We start from the raw sequence: 19,054 nt of genomic DNA, 5'->3' as shown, positions 1-19,054 counted from the left end.
CATTTTACAAGAGCAGAAAAGTTGGGGAAATGCCAAAAGTGACTCCAGCTGCCACCTGGACTATGGCTGGGTGGGTGCTTTAGGAAGAACTATTATAGAGGTAATGAGGAAATCCTGTCCTTCCACTTCTGCCAGGTTCCTCCTGGGCAAAGTTGTGGTCACAGGGGTGAGACAGGTAAGAAATAAAACCAGTAAAAAACAAACCATCATAAAGAACTGGGTGTTTATGGGCTGGTTTTCAGTTCTCTTCTGGCCCCTGGAAAGGATCACCTCCTTCAGAAACAGATGTTACTGCAATCAGCTTGAAACAAGGAAAGGAGAGTGTAACTTGAGTGCTTGCCAGTGTTAAAGGACAAAAGATTGTTAGCAGAATCAGACAGGTGTCACAAATATTTGAAAAATTTTATTTACAAAACAGGTTTGGCTTCTCTTTTATACTGATACTCTTCTATTTTACACTAATTCAAATTACACCAAGATTATTCCATCCAGAAGCTTAATTAAAAAAAACAAACCACTAAGATCTCACTCATATGAAAGCAAAATTCACATCCCATGACTTTTCTACCAAAAGCTAATTCACTTATGCCTAAGTTTAGATTCAAACAGTTAACCTATCATTCAAAAACACATCTAAATGAGGTGAGAATCACAGGATACAAAATGCTGAAAAAATCCTGAAATTTTAATGATTTAGTATACAAATAGATGACCACTAAAAAGCAGCTCTCCAAAACACTTATTTCACTATCAATTAGATAACCCACACTGCACTTGTGTAATTATGCAAGTTCAGAAGTTATTTTAGGCATAACACCTGCTTGAAAAAATCTCCCAAGTCACAAGCCAAATAGAAAATAATTTTAAGTGAGCACTATTTGGCAGACTTTCCAATATGTACATATAAACAAGTTCCTAAATTATGTGCACAAACCCCTTCTTTTAGAACAGAACAGAACCAACTATTTAAAGCAATCCAGTGCCATTTCCCACAGACTTTAGACCATCTGCATTTTCCACATTTGCTTTCACATTTGTTTTTCAACTGTAAAGTTCATTTCTCAGGTGGGAAGTGACCTCTGGAGGCCATTTGGTCCAAGCCCCTGCTCCAGCAGGGCCTCCTAGAGCCATAGTCCTGCCCAGGACCATGTCCAGGTGACTTTTGAGTATCTCCAACAATCAAGAATCTCCCTTGGCAATTTGTGCCAGGGCTTGGGAGTCCTCACAGTAAAAAGTGTTTCCTGGTGCTCAAGTTTGTGCCTCTGCCTTCTTTGAACCCTCTCTTCAGATATTTGTACATCAGTGAGGTCCTTCCTGAGCCTCCCCTTCTCCAGCTCTCCAGTAATGTCCCAATATTCACACAACAGAATGCACAGTGATCAAACCACAATGGTTTGTTCTGCTAACAGGACACAGTAAATTGTCTCTTCACATCTGTGTTGATGTCACTCCATCAGGTTTGTGTGAGTCTTGACACACACCACAACCAACATCTGGGCTGTCACAAACCAAAAAACACATTAAGGTTGGATGATCAAGAGACTTAATTCAAAAGAGCAGTTGTGAACTGAGGAAAAAAAAAAAACCAGCAATGGAGACACACTCATACTGCAGGTCTAATGATTTTAAACAATATTTCTCTGCTACAAAGACATCTAAATCTTACATTGGTAACAGAGAAAAATACATCAAATACTTTAAAACAACCTAAACTGTAAACCCAAAGGGATTAACACTGTTACATATTTTTTGCACATTTGTTCTTAGGGAAAGATAGGCTCATTTTCAAGTACTAGATGGGCAAATTTTGGAGTGTTTAAAGATGCTTTGAGAAAGGCCAGAAGTGTCATATGGTTTACACAGTTCTGTTAAAATCCCATGTTAATACCCACCCTCCTCTCAAACCCCATTAAGAATTAAACTATGATATATGTATATACTGATGTGACTTGGAAACATTAAGTCATACCACTCTTAGGCAGACATCTGGGAGAAACAGTAACCAAAAAGAAAAAAATCAGACAAATGAAAAATTTTAACACCTATTAAAAATCTAATTGTTTCCCTTTGAAGAATTAATATTAAGAAGTGACTGAAGAGTTCAATTTGCTCTTTTTCAAATTTACATTGCATAATTAATCTCTTGATTTTCCTTTTTTCTTTTCTGAATTCACAAACTGAATGCTAAATTAACTTCAACATTTCAATGCTTTGGCAGCAATCTTCTAAAAACACTCTATGGGGAGACACACCGTGTAACCTATGGGCAGAAATAGTTACACTCCTTTTCACATTTCCAGTATTATTTGAACTTATTTCCAGGCTTTTTTTAGGATCACAGGTATATGCCCTAAATCATAAATATACAGCTGGAGCATCTGGAGGGCAAGATTCATGCAATTTGTATGAAATCTAGCCACATTCACTCCATGAGTATTAAAATACAGATATATTAAGAAAATGACTTTCACTGGCTCATCTTCTCAGTACTAGTTAATAATGGCACTATGTTGGTAACTGTTTGGGGTTTGATGCCTCAGGTTTTACCTTGTTTGTTTTTCATATTCTGTACTGTTTTAGTGTATACATCTGAGCTTCATATGAGGGGATGGTGAGCTCTCTGCACAGAGTAGGGAGACAAAACAATTCCTTCTCTAGCTGGGGACCCAAGGACAGCTGATCCAGATCTCAGGCTCAAGAGCATAAACAACGTGGGCTGAAGAGAGAAAAACAAGAAGGATGGGACTGCATGGGCTAAAGCTGTAATTGGAGAATTAACTCCAATATGCAAATGGATCAGATTTTATAAAAGTGTGGGACCCTGTGACTGGTTGTCCATTTTGTGACCATTTTGGGTTCATCTTGGGTGTAGCCCTGGCTGGGCCCCTGTGCTGCCCAAGGTGGATCCATTGAGGCCTTTTAATAAATCCCTGCTTTATTCTTTAACTCTGTCCAGCCTCTGTTCTAAGTCAGCCTTCACAGGGCATCAGGTTAACCCAGCGAGGAGCAAACACCGGCACTCACTCACTGCCCAGCCCCAGTGGGATGGGGCAGGGAGAAAAGGAAAGGTGTGGGCTGAGATAAAGACAGTTGAATAGGACAGAAGTAAAAGGGGAAATCAGTATTAACAATCATTATACTATTTATTTATTATTATTACAAGCCAAACAAGTGATGCACAATGCAATTGCTCCCCAGCCGCTGGCTGGTGTCCAGCAGCCTGCTGCCATCTTCCTCCCTTTAGTTCACCCACTGAGCACTTTACATGGTCTAGGATATCCTTATGGGTCAGCTGTCCTGGCTGTGTCCCCTCCCAGCCCCTGTGCAGCCCCAGCCTCTCCCTGTTGGGATCAGCTGAGGACAAAAAAGGCCTTGACTCCCTGGAAGTGCTGCTCAGCAACAACACCAACATCCCAAATCCCAAACTCTGCACTGTACCAGGCACTAGGAGGAAAATTATCCCAGCTGAAAGCAGGACAGTGAGCAATGCAGAAAGAAGTTTTCCAAAAATGACCCTCTAGAAAGTGAGATTTGTTTAGCTGTACACTACAGAAGTTTGTAGAGGTTTTGGTCCCAGGCACTGCTGCTCAAGTCACAGACTTGATGTGCTTTTTTTCCCCCTCAGTTAACATCAGGATGTAAGAATCAGCTAACAAGAGATGTTTCAGCTAGAAAGCAACTTCAGTAGGTGCCATAAACCCAACAAAATCAGCACACAATTCATTCTGTTCTCCAGTTTGAAGAGTCAGTCAAAGCAAAGAGCAAGCTGCTGTAACCAGGGCTTGGAAAAAAAGGTATTGCACTGAATGCTTGATCAGCTTTGAACTGCAGAGCTATGTACAGATAATACTAGAACGAGAATCATGTTAGATGTTAGAGATTTAAAACACAGACCTGTTTTGCTAGTAAAATCAATAAGCCAAGTTTGCTAGATATAACATTTCTCAATTTATTAGTACTGCCAGGGCACAATTTTTATTTAAAACAATGCAGCTTATTGAAAGGATTTTTTATAATGAAAATGTCAACCCTAAGTTATATTCCCACAACCTTGAGATAGATTATGTTTACTTCTATGTATTTAAAAGAGACAATACAGAATTCTATTTGAGCAAGATGTAACTCAATTTACCCAAAGAATGTGAACTGCAGGTGTAAAGCAAGCCATAGTCCAGAAATGGTGAAATCTCTTAAATGTCTGTATATCTGAACTACAGTCTTACTGCTTATCTGAATGACAGACTTAGTGTTACCAATATCAAAGAAATAAAGCAAATATTTCTACCAATACTGTAATATGCCCAAGCCATAACAACTACAGAAGAACAGTGTTTGTAGGAAGAAGTTATGCAAGTTTTACTCATATAGGTTGAAAAAATCATAGAGACAATACTTCCTCTAATGAGTTCTGACAGTAGAGTTTAATGTAACTCTAATCCCATAACAACAAGCATTTTACTGATTGCACTCCAGTTCTGTTTGAATATTTTATCACGAACAAGCAGTAATTCTAACAATTCCCAAAACACACACAAAGTCCAAGGCCAAAATCCTTGTTAAAACTAATAAAAATGCCAGGAAACCAGTAGTTTTGTCTCAGAAACAAGATTAAGTAGCTCTCACTCACGAAATTTCACAGACAGGAATGATTACATTAAACAACACAAAGAGGGGCACTCTCTCCTCTGCTCCAGTTTGAACCATCTGTCAGTGCTAGAAAAGCCACACACAAAAGAGGAGTTTAGAGAACAGGAGTCTGCATATCTAACACAGAAAATAAGATGCTACCCTCAACAGCCACAACAAAATAAAGCCCCTTGCAGTGCTATGTATTCTAATTTGAGACACACTGAGAACTAAATACATAGAACTAAGTTCTGCACATATTCCTTATGGTCACCTAATTCACTTTATTATTTCATTACTTGAATCACTGCAGAGCTTCTGTAAACACATAATGTGGCTCCTCAACAAGAAATGCAGGAAGGGTTGGATGTTGTGTGTGTTTGGGAGCTTTTGTTTTGTTGTGGGAGCTTTTTGGTTTGGTTTTGTTGTGTTTTTGTTTTGTTGTGTTTGAAAATTCTTTTTGTTTGGTCACAGTTTGTGCACAGGACAAACTTTTTTTGCTTTTAGAAAAAGATCTTAGTATTACTTTGGGATGTATTTTAGCCATTGAAGATGATGTACGGAAATGAGTTCATTTTACTAAACAGTAGTACAGAAATTTTCACAGCATGCAATAATGTTACCTTGAAATTGTACAGGAATTCCACAGGCATTTCAATGATCATTAGCTCTGGTAGATATTCACATCTAGTTTTATTCAGTATCACAAATTATTCTTCAGTTTTGAACAGAAAGATTAACAGATCCATAAGGAATATAAGAAAAACAGCTACAGGAAAAGCTATAAAGAAGAAAAATTCAGAGTTAAGGAAGTGGTTAAGAAAGTTGTCATTGTGTCTAACTTACACCTCTGTGCTTGCAATCAAAAACAGTAGCATTGTTGGTTTATATTAAAGAATCACTGCTCACTGGTGGCTGATTTGGAAAATATTTCATTTCTGTTGCACCTAATTGAAAATGGTCTCATTATTCATAAGCAGCATCTGCTCAGGCCACAACCTTGGGTTTAGAGAACCTTGAACACAAGAAATAAAACCACTAAAATTACTGTCCAAGGACTATGCTCTAAGGCATTACCACACACAGGACAAACCCATTTAAATAGTGTCCATATTAATAAGTCGCACTATTTCCAACAGAAACAGAATCTGATTAAGTAACACTCATTTGCCTCTGCTAGTGATGCTCCTTGTCAAAAATCTCTCAGACACAGAGGTACAAAGAGCTCCCAAGACCATGCAAGAATGCAATAACAAATGTTAATTTTTCTCCATAACGTTATAAGATGAACCTTCTGACAAATTTATATGTATTTTTCAAAGAGACAGATTAGATACCCTATAAATTATGTTTATATGTATACACAGTACACATGACAAACACAGCTCTAGAACACTGTGCTTGGAGATATCAATGTGGACCTGAGAAAACTGTATCTTTTTTATTTCTCACTTATCTTACACTAGAAAAAAAATTAAGAGTTCTAAATAAAATGTCCAAATAATACATTCTCCAATTACTAGTGAAATTATTTTCTTTATTTCCCTGTGTACTTGCCAAAGCAGGACTTATCAGAATTGGCAGGGAGAATGTGCTCCTGAAATTGTCTTTATGTACTGATATTAAAAGTATTTGCCACAAAACAGTGTTGTATATGTCACAAAACAGTTTTGCTACAGAATAACAGTATTTTCTCTATCATGGCCAGCATTAAGGCTATAACCATGTACTTAAACCCCAAACAAATTACATATGGGGGAAATGCAAGCACACATTAATTCTCACTGCACAAAGGAGCACAGATTTAAAAAACCCAACTCCTCCCAAATTTTAATTTGCTGCCATACTATTTTTCAGCTCATAAGCACAATGAGATATTATTAGTTTCCCAGCTGTTAGTCTCAGGAGTTTTGTTTTAAAATTAATTTCTCTGTGACTGGGTTGCAAATCAGAAATGTGCCTTAATCTCCTACAGGGTCAAGACTTCCAAGTAAGTGACTACTACAGCTAACTCCACTATTAAGCAAAACCAGCTTACAGAGAGCACATAGCTGACAGGTTTCAGTACTGCTAGCACCTAAACACAATCTTGGCCCTGTTAATGAAGAAACTGCTTTGCCCCCATGAAATTCCTCCCTCTGTGTGTCACTCTACTGTACAGAAACCAAGACACGCTGCTTTGCATAAAACAATTACAGTCAATTACAGTGCACAGCACATCATCACAAATGTATTTTTTTTATGGATAAAGCATAATAGACAACAACTCTGCCACCTTGTATACATGTGTGTTTTAACCACTTTCAGGAATTAATCTAAATAGTCCTTCTTTGAAGACCTAATTACTCATCAAATGCCTACAAGGTCATTTAAATTAGAGAAATAGCATTATGCTTTCCTGAAAAGGATTTTAAAATTCTTTCTCTTGGCAAGAAAATTATTTTTATCTGACAACTCCCCTACCACCTTAACATTTTGGTAAAAATTTAAATTATATATATACACAGTTCAGGCGATCTCTGGTCTCCCATTCTTGTATAGCAAATTTTGAGGACATTTGTTCCAATTAACACACAAGTTCAAGTATAATTTAACTATGGAAAAGGTATTTTACATTTACTCTTCTGGAGCTGCAAGTTTGAAACAGGTAATCCTTTGTGCTCTTTTACATATCAATTTATACTTATGTCTTTTTTAATCACTGAGGAAATTATAAATTATATCAATTGTGATGGGTGAAGCGTGGTATACTCAGAGAAGAGCCGAACACTCCCTGGATATTTGACAATGAATTTATCCAACTAATTACTGAGGCATGCTGCTAACTCCTGAAGATTTTAAGAGCTAAAATGACTAGATGGATTTGTCCCCCTCTCTTTCTTCCCATGACTAAAAATTTTCCTTCTTTTCTTATTTACTTTCACCACTGAAGAAAGGTGCATTGAAAAAGTGCTCTTACTCACCAGGTGGGTCCCCCAGACACAGAGGTCAGGCTGTAAAGCACCCACAAGCCTGTTAAGGGGCCTGCTGCCAAGGGCTGGCTTTAGATCTATTTATAGCATAAACATGGGGAAGGCCAGATAAGTCTCATTAGCCTATTTAACAGTTATTTGAAGATTTGTTTATTTAAGATGCAGTAGCTTAAAAATAACTGCATAAGCTTCAGTTTCTTCAAAACATTTTAAAGCTTAAGCAACACCCTGTTAAGGTTGTTAGCAACACTAGCCTTGAAAGCTTTTCACACCTTTAATAACTGCAGAATATTGCTGCATTAAAGGACCTCCTGAACTCCAACAATCACAGCAAACAAGCCTTTCATTACATCACCTTCAAGTAAAAGCCTGTATGTGCATACTAAACCAGCAAGACAAATTCCAGAACTAATACCTTTTTGTAACTGGATTTAAATAAGCTAATTTTGGTCTTTGGCACTAGGTCTCAGTAACAGGAGAGAGGCTTAAAATCACAGACCCACGTGGCTAAGCCAGAGAAGAGTAAACATTACTGCTGCACAGATGCCACTGGAGGCAGAAGGATGCAACTCAGAAAAGAAGAACGTGATGATCAGATTTTAAAAAAGAAAGAAAAATAAACTGAGCTCATTTTATGCAATGGAGTGAAAAATAAGGTATTTGAAGTGTTTGCCAGAAAGGCAAATAAAGCCCTAAGAATCACTCATGGACACATTAGTGTAAATCAGTTGTAAGAAACAACTTCCTCTTAGGAAACACAAATTCCTGAGTCACAATTAAGGCTGAAAAGAAAAAAAAAAAAAAAAAAGAAAAAAGAAAAGAACAAGCAGAACAAACCACGAACTGCAAGCAGGTGGACACATTTTGCTACAGGGACTAAAACAACTAATGATGACCTTTTTTTACACCTGACTTTCAATGTGAGGTGTATCTCTGTATAATATCCCTCTGCTTTACATTTCAGTTTAAATTTCACTATCATTTGAAGGGGAGGAAAGGGGAAATCAACTCCATAATTATATAATGGTTTTAAGATAAGCTCATCTTTTTCCACTCCTGTGCAGAAGACTATTTACTTCTAGCTTAGCAATGGTGGTCCAGCAACCACCTAATCAAATGCCTACATTAATTTAGCAGAGATTTAAGTGGAAAAGTTACTTGTACCCAGGTGTTTTACCTACTGCTGTTATCTCCCTTCCTGAGAGAAGTCCACATGGAAAACCAAGAGAACATGCATGTTCATTCATGTTTCTGTGATGGATGCAGTGAAACAAAAGCTTTGAAAAATATTCCAATTTTTGCTTCTCTTTACAATGCAGAATTAGAGGAGGCTGAGAAGCCATTAAAACTTTAAAAATGATTAGGTTTACTAGCACATAGCTCCATGCAAACCTTGTCCATTCTCACAGCTTCTACAAGAAATGTTAACTGGAATGTGGTGTTCAAAAGGAGGAAAACATTAGGATCCTTGTTAGCTGCAGCTTTATTGTCTTGTACCCTTTTAAAGAATGATTTATTCCAGTTGTTACCAGCTTTACAGAGTTAAACACAATAGCACCACACTGTGGGAGAAAGCATTGCCATATACACAGAGTGAATGAGGCAGCAATTAAGAATTGAGACATCATAAGAAATGTTTCCAAATGTTTTGGAAGTTGTGTATGGCCCTCAGGTTTAGAAGGATAGGAGGTCTGAAGTGCTGTCTAATAACTTCTAGTACTAAGTGAAAGATCCAACTTAAGATGACAAACTTAAAGGAATATTACAGCCAGGTTTTGAACACATTTCTGATCTCAGCAAATCTGAGCATGCAGAATTGTGCATCCCATTCCCACTGATTTTATAAACTGCAAGATATTGAATGAAGTACAGAGGCCATTCCACCTCAAAACATCAAAAGCAGCTGCCACATGCAAACCTTGGCTGCATCCAATTAAAAACTCAATGCTTCAGCCTCCTGCTGAGAAACTTGTCCCAGACCTTATAAAAACTGGGAATGATATTTCTCTAAATCATGTACACAGAATAAGAGAATGGTTGGGGTAGAGGGAAACTCTGGAGGTCATCTGGTCCACCCCTCTTCATCAAGCAGGCCACACACAGGGAGCTGCCAAGAACCATCTGCTTGGAACCCTCTGAGCAATCTGGGACAGTGCTCAGTCATGCTCACAGTAAAAACCCCAAGTCAGTCTCGTGTTTCAGCTTGTGCCCCTTGCTCCTCTGACCTCCCTCAGCCTCCTGGTGACACTCCTCCTAAGGCAGCCCAGGATGCCACAGGATGTCCCTTTTTTAGCACCAGGGCTCATGGCTAGTTGGTGTTCCCTTGCTGACCACCAGCCCAGACTGTCCTGCAGACACCCCCTGCAGCCCTTCTGGCTCCTGGGGTTGTTCCTCCCCACTTTCCACACTTATCCTGGTGGGATTGCGTGAGGTTGCTGCCAGCCCTTTGCCCCAGCCTGCCAGGGACTCCCTGGGTGGCAGCAGCCCCTGGTCCCAGTTTGGTGGCCCCAGCAGAGCTGCTGAGGAGCAGACTGTGCCATCACCCAGACCATGCAGGAGCGCGCTGAAGAGCGCCGCACCCAGCACTGACCACGGGGAACAAGGATGGGCTCTGGCCTCCAGCTGGACTTTGTGCCACTGACAGGCACCTGTTCAATCCTCCTCAACCAGCCCCTATTCCTTTATTTTCTCCAAAATTCTTAAGTGACACATTTTCAAAGGCCCTTCTGAAGTCTAGAGAGACAACATTCTTTGCTTTCTCTATGATTTCTTTTTCCATAAGGGAAAAAAAAAAAAAAGATGAGCCAGCTGTGAGTAGGGACCAAAGTTCCTTGAAAACAATCGACAAATCAACCACTCAACTAAATTTCAAACATTTTTTCCATGAGGGCAAGCTGAGGAAAATGAACTTGTGTAGCCTAGAGAAGAGGAAGTGTAAAGAACTAGCTGGCACTAATCTTTCAGCAGCTAAGAGGTTCTCAGGAATACACAGCCAAGCTCTTTGCTTTGGCCCAACAGCACACACATAGTGATCATGCATGGCATAACTCATTCATTTCCAAAATTCATTCACTTATCTGAGTCCTCAAGCTTTTTTTGTTTGTTTTGCCCAAGCAACAATGCAACACAAATCTTATTTATCCACTCTACTGCCTATGGAATGATGGGTCACTATACAGGAGAGAAAACTGCAACAGCAAAAAAGGTTTAAAGGGATATTCTTTTTTTTTTTCCCACCCATAAATCTTCAGACACTGAAAGAGGCCAGCAGCAAGAGAGTTTGCACTGCATTTTTTACTATACAATACATTAAGCATCTCCAGCCTTATTAGTCTGAGGCAGAGGTGACAATGCCCTGCTTCTTTCCAGCAGCATAAAAGACAGAAAATATCTGCAGGGAGGAGGGACAGAGCACCATTTTCTATTGTTGACTGAATATAAATAACTGTCTGATTGACACAAAACCCCATCTTCTGACTACATCCATACACTGGAATCTTCTTTTTCAGTGACAGATAAGAGCATCACACAATTCTATAGAGACATGAAAAGCTGAATGGCATCACAGTATCTTGCACGTTTCTAAGAAGGAAATGTAAAATTACAATGCCTGATTTCTGGTAAGCCACTATACAAAAATACTATGAGCGAGGGCTATTTTTTATTATGTCTATACAGAAGGTTCTTTTACAGAAAAGCAGTGCTTCAAAAGCTATTTTTCAGATTAATGTTTGTAAAATAAGTATTTCTACATAGCAACATCCTTTCAAGAACATTTAATCAACTCTTTCTTTGTAAGATGCCAAAAGCAGCTGAAGGTGAATTGTGTCTGTTGGTGACCTTGTACAATCCCACCCTTACTCAGAAACACTGAGAGGAGAGGATACAGGAAATCAGCACACAAGGATACAAATCAGCCTTATGCTGATTCCTGGGCCACTCATTCAAGTCTGGACACTAGATTGAAAAGCCAGTCTGGTTACAGTGTTCACACTGCACATCACAGGAAATGATGAAAGTGTCACACTTGCTAATTTTAAAAGTTACACTTACTAAATAGCCCTGGATAGTTTTTCAGTTTGCAATGCTAGCAGGATTTTTTTTTTAAACTGATGACTTACATGCGTCATATGGAAACGTTAACAAAAAAAAATACTTAGAATTTCAAAAAGTGGAGAAACTTACTCCTTCAGAAGAAAGACAGAAGTACCAGTAGGTAGATAAATTAAATCCACAAGACTCAGAATTTTGATGTTAACAGAGAATACATTGATCATTCAACTTCAGGAGACTAAAATAAAGCAACCCATCACACAAACCCCCACCCCAAAACACCAAAAAAAACCACCAAAACTTAAGCAAACTAAACAAACAAAGGAAAGGTCTGCTCTGACAGCAAGATTTTAAGAAAAGCCTGTCAAGAGGTAGAAAATTCTTCTATATTTTCTACACTGTCTAAAAATAAGTCTGTCAACTGAGCATGAGTTGACAAATTTTGTCCAGTGCATCTCTTCAAGGTCGGTTGTGCCAATAATGTTTTCATATAATGGTAGCAAGTTTGTATTAATAAAAAAGGCCCAAATGACTTTTGCTAAATTGAGAATTTCTAGGTATTCACAAGACAGCTGCAGTACAGTGCATGCAAACAGGATCAGGTAACCCAAGCTGTCAAACACAGCTATAACCAAGTGCTGTTTCCTCTACTGGAGATGAACACAATTCCATCCCTCACCTTGGGATTCCTGCAATTGTTCCCTAACCTGCTTAAGTCTGAGCAAGCTAGGCTAACATCACAAAATTTTTGAAACATTTAAATTAACCTAGTTTATTTAAAATGAAGGGAGCTGTGCTACAAGCACTGGAGACAAGGGAAGAGCAAGAATGAAGATTTAGCAGGAGTAATCTAATCAGGTAAAATATAAGGATTAAGAAACAGGGGAAATATAACTTGAGATGGCTGACAACAATCAACTATTACCACACACAATTATCTCATGATTCAGCTCAGTACAGTTTTCTCAAGTCAACCTTTTTGTTCATATCTTATTTTAACATACTAAGAGAACCTCTACTCTTTTTGCTCTTCTGGCTAAATGGCACACAAATAAAGAAATAAATCACTGCAATTAAATAACATTCAACTTAAAAGCCACTGAATGCTGAAGACTTGATGGCAATAACCTTGTCAAACATTCCATCCCTACTCATGAATCAGAATTTGTGCCCTTCTGCATTCTCTGCTATGCTAAAATGGTCTCTCTCATGTTTGATTATCACCTCACTAATCCTAATCCTATTCCTGCCTTTCATGAATCTCACTTCCATTCCTCTTCCCCCTTCTCCAGCACCAGCTGTGTCATTTCCACAACCTTTAGCTCATCTGGGATGTTTTCCCTCTTATCTTTACAAATATCCTGTTATTAACCAGTAAATCAATTTCTACTTGCTGCTGCTTTTCCCTACCTTAACCCACTTTGTCTATTCTTGCAGGCTGGCAATCACAAGATCTCCTCTGCTTGGTTGTTCAATTTCACTTTTCAAAGTGTTCCTTATTCCTTCTTATAAACCTACTTTACTCATCTTTTTTCCTCTCTCTTCCTCCCACAGTCACCCTCAGTAGGAATCTTTCTCTCAGCAGCTTCCTATTCCAACTTCTGTTCCCCTTCTTTCTCATCCTGCAGCATCAGCAGAAGCAGGCTGGACCATGCTCCAATTAAAAAACAAGCTTCCAAAAATCCACTTGGCCAGGATTTCAATGATTCCTGCTCCCTCCCCTTCAGGAATAACAGAAAAAAAAAAAAAAAAAGAAAGAAGGGAAAGCACTAAAGCACTGAGAAGTTATAAATTTTTTTTAAACTAGGTTTTAGTTTTAAAATATGTAGATTTTTCACAGATTGTTAAAGAAGCCCTAAACCTTGAAGTCCTTCACTTGGTAAGGATAACACACATAAACAATGAATCAGTCACTTATTTAAAAGCTGCTGCAGGAACTTTTAGCGTTATTATTTTTCCACTGTATTGCCTGTACCAATGACTGCTTTTGAATACCTTTTCCATAAAACATTATAATATAGTAATTCTTAGTGAGAAAACAAAGGAGTTTTTACACCTTTATGCTCTGAAACATTGTTGCTTCTGCTTTTCTACAGCCTTCATTTCTTTGTATTTATCCTCCTTACAGAAGTTTTGTATGTTGGATCTAAAATGCAACTATAATCAATTTCACAGACTTCTAGGTCAGTTTTCTTAAAATATTGGCATCTATTCTCCTTCTTCCTTTCCCTACCATTTTCTCTGGATTTGCTAAAGCTCTCTTTATGACTCTCAATGACATTCTTCAGTTTTTACCTCTATTACTTTTGTTATGATACAACTTATCTTTTTATATAACCTAAACCAGTTATTATTGCACAGACGACAGTTCACCTGGAAAAATTAATAATCCAAACTGACTCTTCAAAGCAGATAAAAATCCCAAACCACAAAACACCAAACCAAAACCCAGCATTCATGAGAGGATCTGTACACAAACAGCCAGAAGGAGCACATCACACTTTAATGGACTGAGGTGCTCTTCCTTAGAGCAGCATGGAACAAGATGAATAAACAGAATTAGAAGCTCCAACCTGTAAACTGCAGTTTCCTTCACAGGCAAGAATACAACCTAAATTCCCCACTACCTGTGGAATTGTGTATTTTTGGGTACAGAATCACCCAGCTAGAACAGCAGGATTGTAGAGCTCCACACCTGACTGACTGCTCCAGAATGTAACTATCAACTCTTTTCAACACAATATGAAATTCAGGTACATAGAAAGCTTTAAAAAAAAGTAAATAAAGACAACAGAACACCTACAAACAGAATCATAGCCTACAGCCAAGGCTCTGCCAGGCTTCTCCAAGTAGAATTTGGTCTAAACACAGCCCTGAATCAATTCCATTTAATACACAGATGTAGATTCTTTGACAAAAGCAGTGGCTGGAACTCACTAATGACTTTAGCAGGCACATTATATGACTAAAGCTAATTCTGAGCAGAAAAAAGAATGAAATGACATTGTAGAAATATAAGGCTTTTTTTTTTTTTTTTTTGATGTAGAACTTCATCCCTAGAAAATGCTTATTTACTGCTGCCAGGACAAAAAGCCAAATGACTAACTAAATGCCATTAAACCACAGATAAGTATCCCTTCAGCTTGTCACAATAAAAAAGCTCAAACTTTTAATTTGCTTTTATGTGTAATAACCCATAAGAGATGTGAATATGTTCCAAAAACATCTGCACTGGGGATATTTGGAAAAACATAATCGTTTTATTCATCTTAAAGCAGCAATGGCAAAATACTAATTAAAATAAAAATTGGCAGCTCAGTATGAGTGATAGGTCCAAAAAAAGCAAAAAATGACATCTTTAGCTTGGACAGAGCAGCATGAAAATATTTTAGCAGGTAGTTTTCTCTGAGTATATATTACTTTTTCTGATGTAAGGTATCTGACAGTGTTCAGTCATTGTTGAGACCTGAAGACAAGGCAAGGAGTGGGGAAGTCCCAGAAATGGAATTAAAACAAATTCTCACAAGACAAACATCCAGCTACCTCTATAGCAATAATAACAATATTAATAACACCAATAATAACAACAACAGTAGAAGGCAGAAGAAAAGAGGCTTGCAGATGCTACAGTAAATGCCTCAAATTTGGGTGCAGACAAGGCTCAGTCTTTGCAATGAGAAAGTGGCAAAAGACAACTGAAATACACACTGGGACTGGTGGTGAAAGACTTCAATAGACACGGCAGGAGATGATAAATCTGCCACAGCCTTCGCGCTGATGCAGCTTCAGTACAGCAACAACAAGTGGAAAAAATTTCAAGGCTGTACCACATGAACCTTCCCAGCTGGAGTAAGGCTGAATGCTGAAAGGAAGGATTTATGGCCAAGCAGTTTGTATAAAACTCTGGTTTTCTCCCCCAATATACTGAAAATTATGCTATGCATGTGCTTTAAAAACAAGCAAATGAACAAACCTGCTTTTGCCCCCACAGACATTTATCAGCTTATTATAAAATTCCCTTGGGTAAGCTTAGGCCATATTTCAGAATTGAATGTACTAATTAAAATAAGGACTTGCAGCAGCTCAGCAAGGTTTTCTTTCACCAGTTTGTTAAAGTATTCATTTCAATTCTATCCTACCTTGCAAAAAACTAAGTCTGATTTACTCCCACCTGAAGACCCAGTGACAGAACCAGGAAGAATGATGGTCACAGTTACCTCCTTTTTCTCTCCACATTCAAGTGAGAAGCAGCTGAGTAGGTCAAGAGCTGCCATCTCAACTACCCCTACTAATGGAGATCCCACTCCTGATTCTCAATGCAAACACATACCACAGAGTGAATAATCAAAGCCCCCTTGCCCATTTTTAAGTTAAAGTTCAACTGGAAAGACTAAAGCAATACTGCACACACCTCTTGAGACTCAGATCTTGCTTTTTCCCTTCCCTCTGGGTGCAGACTTGGAATGCAAAATAAATAGTCTTCTGTATACCTCAGATCTGTTCTCTCCAAATATCAAGAGGGTGATTCCCACCCCCCAATTTATAATGGAAATCTTGCTCAACACCAACTGCTATAGCCAAAACCAGAATGAAAACAATCCATGAAGAGAGTGCTATAAGGTATCTAGAAATCATTTTAGATAGTTCACAGATGTCATAGTTCAATTGTATGTCCAGGGTAGCAGCACTTGGGTTGAGCCTTACTTACAAAATTGATTATTTCCAACTGTTTGCTCATTTCATCTCTTAAGGAGAAAGGACTCCCTTCCTATGGGTAGAAAATTCCATCTTTACAGTCTTCACCTATCTGCAGGTATCTGCCTAAACAAAACTTTAAAACAACTGCTTTATTCTCAAGGGTTTAGTCCAAATGTGACTTCAAATACAAGCTGGAGGAATACTATGCCAAACTAAAAGCACTTTAAAAAAATAAGTATATTCAAAACTGCTAATGACCTCCTGATCCTCCTCCACATGTTTTTTTTTCCCTTTGGATCATTCAAGAAAGGTGCTAGTCTGGTTCTCAACAAATGAATTTCTACATGTGACACTCAAGGAATAAATAATTGTGTTATCTATGTGATAGCCCTCTGTGACAAACTAGATTCCAAGTACCACTAAGGCAGCATCACTGAAAGGCCCCTTCTCCCACAAATGTTTTCCAGCACATGACAACCACATGTAATCAATCCACTGAGAAGCACAAAATATTTGTCTGGGAGATTAAAAAAAAAAAAAAGTATAATCTGTGCTTTCCTTCCAAAGATACAGACATGTAATCTTCTTTCTGATAAACTGGTTTCCTGGCTTAACTGTTTTCATGGTTTCCACTTCTCCCCAGTTCCTATCCAGGTGAAGATTAAAGTTTTAAGAGTAATTGCACTGTAGCTGGAAAACTGGCCACAGTCCCTGAAGAGAATGACTGAGTGGGAAACCTATGAAGGGGTGAGGGGAGAAAGACATTTTTTTCATCAGTCTAGTTTAGCCACCCAAAAGAGCAAGAGCATGAACAAAAATGAGAAAAAGGGGTGGGGGGACACATCTCAAGGAACACTGCTTGGTAAGATTTTTTTGGGTTTTTTTAAGAACTTCATTGTATACATTTTACTACATAAAGCACTTTGAAAATGAACACTTGCACAGAAACTCCTGTCTGGACAAGACAAAGATAAACTTGAGCTGTGCTATTGTGAATATTTTCTACTTGTTCTCAACTTCCTCACAAGGACATAATTCCCATTTTACATAATTGCCTATAGAAAGCTGTATGATTTTCATACACTGCATAAACGTTACCAACTGTTTACATAAACTAACATGGACTACAATTTAAAACTGTTCTATGAGACCTATCTGACTAGAGTTAGAATCTCTACTACTAGACACATTTTCTCAAGAACTTAAGTCAGGAAACCATTTCAATTGGTAAAAGAGCAGATGCTAATCAATTTTAATTAGCAACTCACCTTCAACATAAAACTGAGCAGCTGAACACAACCCTTTTTTCAGTCCACTCTGAATAGCATCAAACATTCATAAACACATTGAGAATTTTTGGATCATTGCAAACCATATTTACCTTGTTGATTACTAGCTCACTAATACTGAACAACAGCCCTTCCCAACCTACCTGTTTAAAAGGAGGAGTAACATAAAACATGCTCTACTGAGAATCAGGACTAGAGAGGACAGTGAAAACATCTGGAACTACTAGGAGAACAAAACAAAACCCCAAAAATAGAGAATACTTTCACATCAGATCCACACTGTCCTCTTTCTCACTCCTGGCATGCAGTAAGTATGGCAGGATCAACAATGTGCTCCTGATTCTGTCTATAACAACTCAGCTCCCATCCATTAAAGCAGACAAAAAATAGAGGGTTTGCATGTTTTGCAGGGTCTTAACTGGAAACAAGTGAAATTACTTAATTAGCACTCAGTCAAATGTGATTTTGGACTTGGCACACCTCTGTGCATTTGAGCTGCTGGAAGGAATGCTGATTAAAGATTTTTGCACATCATTAAAGAAGAGAATATTTTCTGAAGCTTTATAAAGCTTCCAGAGAGCACTTAAACTGCTAGGATAGAAGGTAATAATTGCGTTTGCTAGAAGTGAAGGAGAATGGGCAAAAAAATTCAAGCATTTTACCGGCCCATTTACATGTGGATAAATTTAAAAACATACAGTGATAGCAACACACAGTGTTGATATCAGCTCTGACATACTAACAGGGCAGGATCACACAACTCTTCCAATGAGTTTACTGGTGTAACATTTTCCACAAAACATGAACTCCTGCACAAGACAAGACTTTAGAGATACAACTTTCTCCTTTCACTTAAGAGTTTTGTATTTCTGCAAGTCCTTTAACTTGAGCAGTAGGTATATAAGTTTTCCTGAGATTTCAGGAGTTATCCTGTAAGACAGCATCAGCCTAAAGAAAGCAGCAAGGAAAAAAAAAGCAGCACTTTTTAATGCAAAATCACAGAGATTAGAGAAAGTAGAAAATGTGAAAAATACAAAAAGCAGTTTCTGCTAACTAGAGTACGCAGGAAAGAGTGGAGCAGGTTCCACTCTTAAAACCTTATAATAGGTTTATACTTTTTAGGCATAAAACAATGTTCTATATGCATTGTTGCTGAAAAACCCTTATTTTCCCAGAAGCTGACTGGGTAGAGAAGAATGGTTGCTAAGATAAGTAGGCCAAGATCTTATTTCCCCTTGGTGAGAAGAGATCAGATAAACTTCCTTCTTCCACACATGCTCACAGGAACACAATTCCACTGCAGAGAACCACCTCTCTTCCTTTAATTCTAGGCAGAAGCACTGAAGCCACACAACTTTACTTTTTCCATGCTGCAGAGGCAAAGTCAACCTGTGAAAAAAAAAGCACTTTCCTCTA

At 38.2% G+C, this 19,054-nt stretch overlaps 1 protein-coding gene across 7 annotated transcripts in view; it reads right to left on the bottom strand.

Moving 5' to 3' along the window:
• The window catches only part of CASK (calcium/calmodulin dependent serine protein kinase), a 189,106-nt gene that overhangs the window by 156,536 nt on the left and 13,516 nt on the right, over positions 1-19,054 (bottom strand). The window lies entirely within an intron of this gene.

This window comes from Agelaius tricolor, unplaced genomic scaffold, assembly GCF_023055355.1.
Source record: "Agelaius tricolor isolate 1412-34295 unplaced genomic scaffold, bAgeTri1.0.p SCAF_7, whole genome shotgun sequence".
NCBI lineage: Eukaryota > Metazoa > Chordata > Aves > Passeriformes > Icteridae > Agelaius > Agelaius tricolor.
The sequence above is the reverse complement of the archived record's forward strand: the minus strand, read 5'-3'. Positions and strand labels throughout refer to the sequence as shown.